The sequence below is a fragment of the Eupeodes corollae genome, chromosome 1 (genome assembly GCF_945859685.1).
Source record: "Eupeodes corollae chromosome 1, idEupCoro1.1, whole genome shotgun sequence".
NCBI lineage: Eukaryota > Metazoa > Arthropoda > Insecta > Diptera > Syrphidae > Eupeodes > Eupeodes corollae.
The window spans coordinates 257669126-257677197 of NC_079147.1; the positions used below are offsets into that span (position 1 = coordinate 257669126).

At 35.9% G+C, this 8072-nt stretch overlaps 1 non-coding gene across 1 annotated transcript; it reads right to left on the reverse strand.

Annotated features, from left to right (window-relative positions):
* Positions 1–6482: 6482 nt before the first annotated feature.
* Trnar-acg (transfer RNA arginine (anticodon ACG)) lies at positions 6483–6555 on the reverse strand. Its single transcript has one exon. It is a non-coding gene; the product is annotated as a tRNA-Arg (tRNA).
* Between the last annotated feature and the right edge of the window lie 1517 nt (positions 6556–8072).

The following is an 8072-nucleotide window of genomic DNA, read 5'->3' on the forward strand; positions in this document are numbered from 1 at the left end:
TACATTTACACACACCAACTGGCCAACAACTCCGACGACGACGAAGACGACGACAACGGTACCAACACAACTACAGTGGCGGCCTTCATTTTCAAAATGACAAATTGGTAGCCTTTCGTTGCACTTTAATGCTCCAGAGAGGCCGAGTGATATGGATGAGTTGCATACACGCTGAAGATACAATAGGTTTCGAACTTCTTTCGAAAAAGTTTTTTTTATCATCGTATTTTTGATTTTGTTTTCTGTTTTTGTTTAGTTTCTGATTCTCCATTGTGAATTTTATGGGGAAAGTTTTGTCCCCGGAAAGTATAAAACCTTTCACTTTTCTAATGGAGATTCATGAGAGAAGTTGATAAGCTAAATATAATGCATTCCACGGGAATATTGTTTAAAAGTTTGTATGTTGTAATCGTGGTGCTACTAGTGGTGATTATTCAGTCTGAGAGGGTATAGAGTATCAAAATGACTATATTCTGAGTTAAGTTTTAAAGTTTTTGAATTGTTTAGGGTCTTTTGGGTATAGTGCGGGATCTAAAAAGTAGGAATAGAAAAGCACTCGAGTTGTCAGCAGAAAATTTAAATAAATATATTGTAATAAGATGGTTCATTTACCCTTAACACACTATAAGCATGTAAAGAATTACCGAAATGGGACTTAAAAACTTTAAACGACAGTCTGGCTATGTACCAAAATATTCAAAAACATAAAATTTTGTGACTCCATGAATGGAGTAGAATGTGAGTGCTGATAGCGAATTTAAAATCTTTATTGTTAAAACTTCTTTTATAAATATAATAACTTTCCAAAAACTGTTAATATTTCCAAAAAAACGCAAAATAATTGGATCGTGTACTTTTGTTATTAAAAAACAACTTCAAATCACCTAACACTCAATGTCCTCCCTCTACCTTCCACACGTTACCGACTTACTCAAAACTTAGTTCAAGAAATTATAATGTTACTGTCAGTTAGTGTTCTAAGCAAGGGCGGATCCAGATTTTCAATCAGGGGGGGGTGGTTATACCTCATACGCTTTACATAAAGATCAGTTTTTGAACACCGCTTACAAATTTTCTTTTCTTTTCTCTTAAGGAGGCTGAGAAAATGTTAATAATATAATGTTTATCTTAACCTTACTTTTACATAGTTTCAAGGGCTAAACAACTTCAATTATAAGAATATTTAAGAATAATGTTATAATATGGTCCCTAAATATGAAAGTATTCCAAGATTCCAACATTGTTCTAAATATGCTATATTTAAGAGCTAAATTACAATAGTTTAGAGGGTTTCTGGTGCAGTTCACTCAAAAAATGTTAGAAATAGCGTTGAAACATAGATTTTTCCAAAAATAGTATATTCTGTTCTTGTCGGCATTTTTTCTAAAAAAAAAACAAAAATAAGGAAAGCAAATAAGTTGAGAAGAAACTTTAGTGTGCAACTCAAAAACTACATTTTGCGGAATTTCTTTTCATTTCAGTTCTTATATTTTATAGAAAATTAATTTTGAAAAAAAAATTCACTTTAAAAAAGCCTTACACTATTTATATGCATTAGGAGTTTTAGGAATTTAAAAGCAACTTAGTATCAAATTGGCTATTTTTATTCCTGGTTACTTCTTAAGAACCTAAATATTTCACTTTCTCTTAGAAAAGATCTTATAAAAATAAATATTAAATATTTTTCCAATTCTAAATTGTATTAAAAAAAAGTTTTTAGTTATTTTGGACAGCAAAGCCCTTCAGCGCCGTTCTGCTGAATCCATGTGTCGTTTAGGTATATATGGTTCAATTTGAGCTATAAAAAATTATTCATTATCGTTATGTTGCTTGTTAACACAGCCATTTTTTTAATTCATTTTTCTTAAACCTATCTTTAAGCTAGAAAAAAATTCATAAAACTAGCCTAATTATCCATAACTTATAACTAACTATAACACTTAAAACTAATGCCTTTCGGCCCTAAGATCTATTTTACTTCATTTAAATTTTATTTATTTTATCAATATCCCTTTTTATTTTTACTTACAAAACTACTTAAAATTAGGTCCTTAAATAAAACTTAAACTACCTATTCTACCTATAAACTACTTTAAACTAGAACAACCACAGCAACAAATCTAAATGTTAGACAGCATTTTTGTTTTTCATATTTTGTTGTCTTTTTTTATTTTTTATTTATTTTTTTTATTTGTTTTTTAAATGTTTTATTAATATTTTTTTATTTTTGTTTGTTTTTTTTTATTTTTTTTTCGTGCCACCATCCTATTCTACTTAAAACTAAACCCTAAAACTATAAAACATATAAAACAAGTATGTAAGCCGGCAAAGGCTTTAAACCCCATCCCGACTACCCACTATCAAGTGCCGATTGAAGCCACCAAAACTGGTTCTCCTGCTTCACCCTATCAGTTCGGTCCCGTTTGGACACAACCCTACTGAACCAAAGGATCTCTGCTCCGCCTTGTGCCATCACGTTCCGATTGTACAGGAGTCGCCTATCCACGGTTCTTCGTCTGACGTGGTAGATTAACGAAACTGCCAATCTGTCCTGTATCAGACCGCATTTGTCTAAAAAGAGGAATGCCTCTGGTGGAATAAAGCCGCTCAAGCGTGCACTTTCAAAATACTCGTCGTTCGGATAGAACGCCCCGAAAATTAAATTGTTGGTCGAAGACATAGCTCTTGCAATGTGACCTCGAACGAGTTTTATCACGAAATTGTCAATTCTGTTGATTCGAGACTCGTTGTATAGGACCTCGTTGGAATAGTAATGCACATAAGAAGATTCGGCTGTTCGATATAAGCCGGTACAGCGTCGTTAACCCCTTCTCCATCTGGGAAGGGGCAACGTTGAACCACACAGGACAGCAATAAACGATCATAGGCCGTATGAGGGCCATGTAGCAAATTACCTTCACTCTGGGTTCAAGCCGACTGCTGCAAAACAACCGTTTCGTCAGAGCAAAGGCTCCTCTGGCCCTGGTCAGAGCAGCATTTATATGTCTGTCGAAATATAAATACTGATCTAACCAGATACCGAGGTACTTCACTACACTTTTGCTCGCTAATGACTGCCCGTAAAGATCAACGATAACCATCTTGCCCCAATTCATGCACGTATCCCTCGTGGCCCTAGCCAACGGAGTCCGGAACAGAATTGTCTCCGACTTCTGGACATTTATTTTCAGTTTCCAGTCGTCGCAATATCGCTGAATCTTGTCGAAATCACGCTGGAAGAGAATTCTTATAACCTCAACCTTTCGGGCCGTTCTGCACACACGTTAAGCATATCATAAAGTATATACAACAATGGCTTGCTTATGCCAAGCCTGCTCAGTTTTAGGTAAAGACCCTCTAACCATACGGTGTCAAAGGCCTTTTCCAAATCAACCAGAACAGCACCTGTGCATTGAAACGAGTTTAGACGCAGCATGAATTGTGTCATGACCCGCCTTGAACCCGAACTGTTTATCTGGAATTATTTTATTGTCCTTAGTCAGAGCCCTATTAATGATCTTTTCGAAGACTTTGCTGATGCTTGGAAGAAGACTTATCGACCGAAGATTTGACTTGTTGGAGTTGTCCTCTCCCTTTTTCAAGAAAGGATGAACCACAGCGGTCTTCCAATGCACTGGATAATATGCATTATTCAGTGCATTGTTGAAGAGCGTGGTGTAAATGTCAATTGCTTCCATCGGTAAATGCCTTAGAACAACGTTGGATATACCATCGACACCTGCTGACTTTTTATTTTTTATTGAATTGAAGATGAGCTGAAGCTCAACCTTCGTCACTAACAAGGGACTTGGTCCCGTTTGCTCGGCGATTATGGCATTTGCCAAGGAATCGTCATTGAACCGCATGAAACCGCGGTTCTCAGATCGCCATTGTGTTATATCATTTCGAAGGTAAAAGTGATGAAGTAGGGCTCTGTTTTCCAGGTCGAGGTTGGGGCGAATGCTAACATTTACCTCGTACACCTGCTGGAAAGCAGCTCCCACCTCCTCCACTTTTTTCTTCGGATCTTCAATTATATAAAAGTCATCGTTAAAGATGGCTTCCTCTGGATCTATTTGCGCTGTCATGAGTACGTCTCTGTTCTCTTCAGTTATTTGGAGTTTAAGACACGGAAGGTCATTATCGTTTTTTCCTGAATATCTTTTTGATTTTGGGGAATATACCAGGGTCACTAGAATTAACTGATCGGATCTTGCGGTCCCAGTACTTGTTAATTGATAGCCTGTTAACACAGCCATTCCACCCACAAAATGCTCCTCGTCACTAAATTTGATTTTCGGCCAAAATTGGGGTTCCCTTGTCAGTGAACAAACGCCATTGTCTATGGTTATGAACTTTGATCTCATGGGTCAGTTGGATCTTGAACGGGTGTAGACCTTAGTTCCGATCCAAAATTCGTCAAGTTGAAGTCTGCAAAAGGCCGAGCTTTTGTGCACTACGAGGAATAGATTGCTTCAGGTTCTGCTGCTATGTTTTTGCCCAATCTCGTGTTCCTTGAACGAACGGGTGTTGGCTGATTATTTACTAAACCAGTTGTCTCAAATTTTGCTACCAAACGTTAATGAGTCAACTGTGATCGGCTACCACCTCACGGTAGGATGGGAGCAATGAGCGCAACGTTTCCGTTAACGAACACTCATTTTGATAATAAAGTTTTATCATTTGAACGTGCAATGATGATTTGGCATAAGCAACTAAATAATAAATAAAAGATTTGAAAGGTGTCACCAAAACAAAATGGCTGTCACAGGGTCCAAAAATCTATACTGTATAAGATGTATGTCTACTTTGACCCCCTCTATAGTTTATTGGTCAAAAGTTAGTGAATTTCTGCTGAGTTATTGTAATAAGGCTGGATTTCTGATTCTTGTTCCAGTCCCCAGTTAAATTTGTATTTTTATCAAAAAAGTTTAAAGCACTAAAATACAAATTATATTATGAATAACTAAAAACATAGGTTAAAGTGGTCATATTTATTAACGCATTACGATTGCAATTCCTACGAAAATTAAAACAAAATTATACCCAAACAAAACAAAATTATACCTTACAAATTTTGGTTTTCTTTACCACAAAGCTACATAGTATAAATTTTTTGTTTATTTGTATATTCTTCTTTTTTTATTCAAGTTCACTCACAGCTAAGGAAAATCATAAATAATACTCGTTTTTTAAAAGAGCTTCCGTAAAAATGTATGTATTGAAATATCTCAATATAAAGTCTCATCTTAACTTATGTCTGTATTTTATTTATTTATATTGTATTTTTTTACAATGATAGAAAATAAAGTTTTTAACGTAAATTACCTTAAATGTCAGATTTTTGAGTGTTCGATAGAGAATGTCGTGATTCTAGTGTTTCGCCATAAAGCGGGGAGGACAATGGCTCTGGTGGCGGGACCAATAATGGCAATTTCACTTTACCAGCACAAGCCAGGCGTTTCATCAGCATAATTCAATGCTCCACAATGCTGGCAAACAACTTCCATTGGGCCAATGCAAACTAAACGATGCAACTTGTAGTCGATGGTGGAGATGGTGCAATCATACAGAAACGCTGCTCGATTCAAATCAATACTTGAACCTTTTCTTCTTGCACTTCGAAGATTATTCCTCTGTTCATCTGTACGATAAGCTCGACGATTCCTCGTTTCTAACCTAGCCGTTTCACGGGCTGCCTCTCTTTGCTCTTGTGTTTGAAAAGCACGAATTAAGGCCCTTCTTTGCTAAATACTAACGCGGCGCTGTTCTCGTGCAATTTCTCGTTCTCCATCAGATAATTGACTCGCGATATTCCGTTGCCTGATTGCATTACGGCTTCGCTGAGAGATATAAGATCTTCTAGGAAGCGGCATTGTTATTAAAATGTGTACTCGCATAAAACCACCAAATATAATAACAGTACCTGAACTTTCGAGACATAGACAATAGCTCAAAGAGTATATAACCACTGCGTATGAATAGCTTATCAAAAATAATCATAGACAACCTATAAAAAGACAATTTTCGGGAATTAAAAATTAAATAATTAATAAATAATTTTTGAAAACTAATGTCTAAAACAAACAAATATAACAGTACCTGAACTTTGTAGACATTTTACAAAAAATAAATTTCTGAACGCACACATGATATCTTCAGAAAAAAATAAAGTTGTGGCTTAAAGGTCTCAGCAACCAGGCCATAAGCTCCAAAAATAAATAGTGGTTACACTATTTGACAGGATTGGACATTGGACAACAAATGTTTGACATGTAATAAACAAATCGGCAACTATTGAAATGATTAAGTATTCATTACACATATCAAGTTTTCATTCTTTTTAAGATGTATTTTGCTATTCGGGACGGAAACAAATCAAAAACCATTTCAATCGGTCCAGTCGTTCTCGAGTTATAAGTATTGTAAAAAAACACGACTTTCTTTTATATAAAGAGATTTTTAAAAAAATTTGTCAAATTCGATCTTGCCAGGAGTCGAACCTGGAATCTTCTGATCCGTAGTCAGACGCGTTATCCATTGCGCCACAAGACCGTTGAATTTTTCAATACCCACATAAAACACGTACATAATCTATGCACATATTTTTTGTTCGTCTTCAAAACATACATATTTACAATATTTATTTATGCTAATAAGTAATGATTATACAATTTATCGCTATGTTTGGGTTTGTTAGCCTTGGACGGCTATTACATTCTTGTTTTATAGTTTTAGGGTTATACTTATGGTGTAAGTAGAGTAGGCATATTGGCAAAAAAAATAAAAATAAAAATGAATAAAAAACAAAATGAAAACATGAAGTTAGTTTTAACTCAATGTACGTATATTTTTTTTAAACTATCTTATGGATTTTCTACAATTTTACTGGTTGTCAGAAAAATAATTTTTCGTTGTATAAAATTGTTCTGGAGATAGGTAATCTTATTTTTGTTGGTATAATATTTAAGGTGGAGAATATTGCTCCTAAATTTTCTTAAGTTTAAACAAATCAATACAACATCAAAACATGTCACATAAAATGTAATTCAAGTAAAAAAAAACTACATTTACCGTCAAGAAACGGTTTCTTTTTAAATTGACTGATATTTGAAGTCGATATCTTAGCTAGTTTTTGAGATATGGCCTTCTTACACATAAATCTCCTAAATTGCCTGGTGCAATTTAGACAATAATGGGCGCGCTGCCGGAGACGCGCCTAAAAGTCCTAGCTGTGAATGTAAATTCACTGATAAGGATTGAACGAAGAGCCAATATGTTCCAATTGATGACAGACTACAGTCCCGATGTGTTTATGGCTAGCGAAACTAAGCTAAACCACAAACACAAATTGACTCATAAAAATTATTACAATATCGTAAGAAGAGACCGGCCCGACTCCACTCAAGGGGGCGGTGTCGCTCTCTTTATACGAAAAGGCATTAATTATAAAGTCATATACAACAATGAATTGCGAAAGCTCAAGACGCTAGAAGTTTGCGTTGTATGCATCTCTCTCTCTCAAGGGAAGCGGATGTATATGATTGCGGATTATGCGGCTGGAGCTCCGCAGGTCACTTACTTTGCATCAGAACTCGAGATTGTTTTTAGGGAACTAAAACTGAGCTTGAAAGAAAACGATTCCATCTTGGCCGGTGATTTGAACGTAAAACATGAAGATTGGGGAAATCAACATAATAATCCCAAAGGTAACCATCTTTTTAATTTGATGAATCTTTACAGCGTTGAATATGGCGTCGACCTGCTGGCTACTGAAAAGACATCGTATCCAAGAAGTGGCTCCTTTCTGGATCTTTTGCTGTACGACACCAGACTGACAGTTACAGACAAAGTGGGTAATCAACCTCGAAACTGCTTACAGACAGTCGAGTACGGCAGTGATCACTGCGGACTGGCTGCTGTAATGCAGATTCCGAACGAACGCGTGGAATTGGAAGAATACGTTGCAACGCACTCTTACAATTACAGTAAGATGCGTTGGCCTCATTTCACCATCGCCCCACCAAACAACAGAAACCTGACAAATACAGAAATTGACCAGCACTTACAAC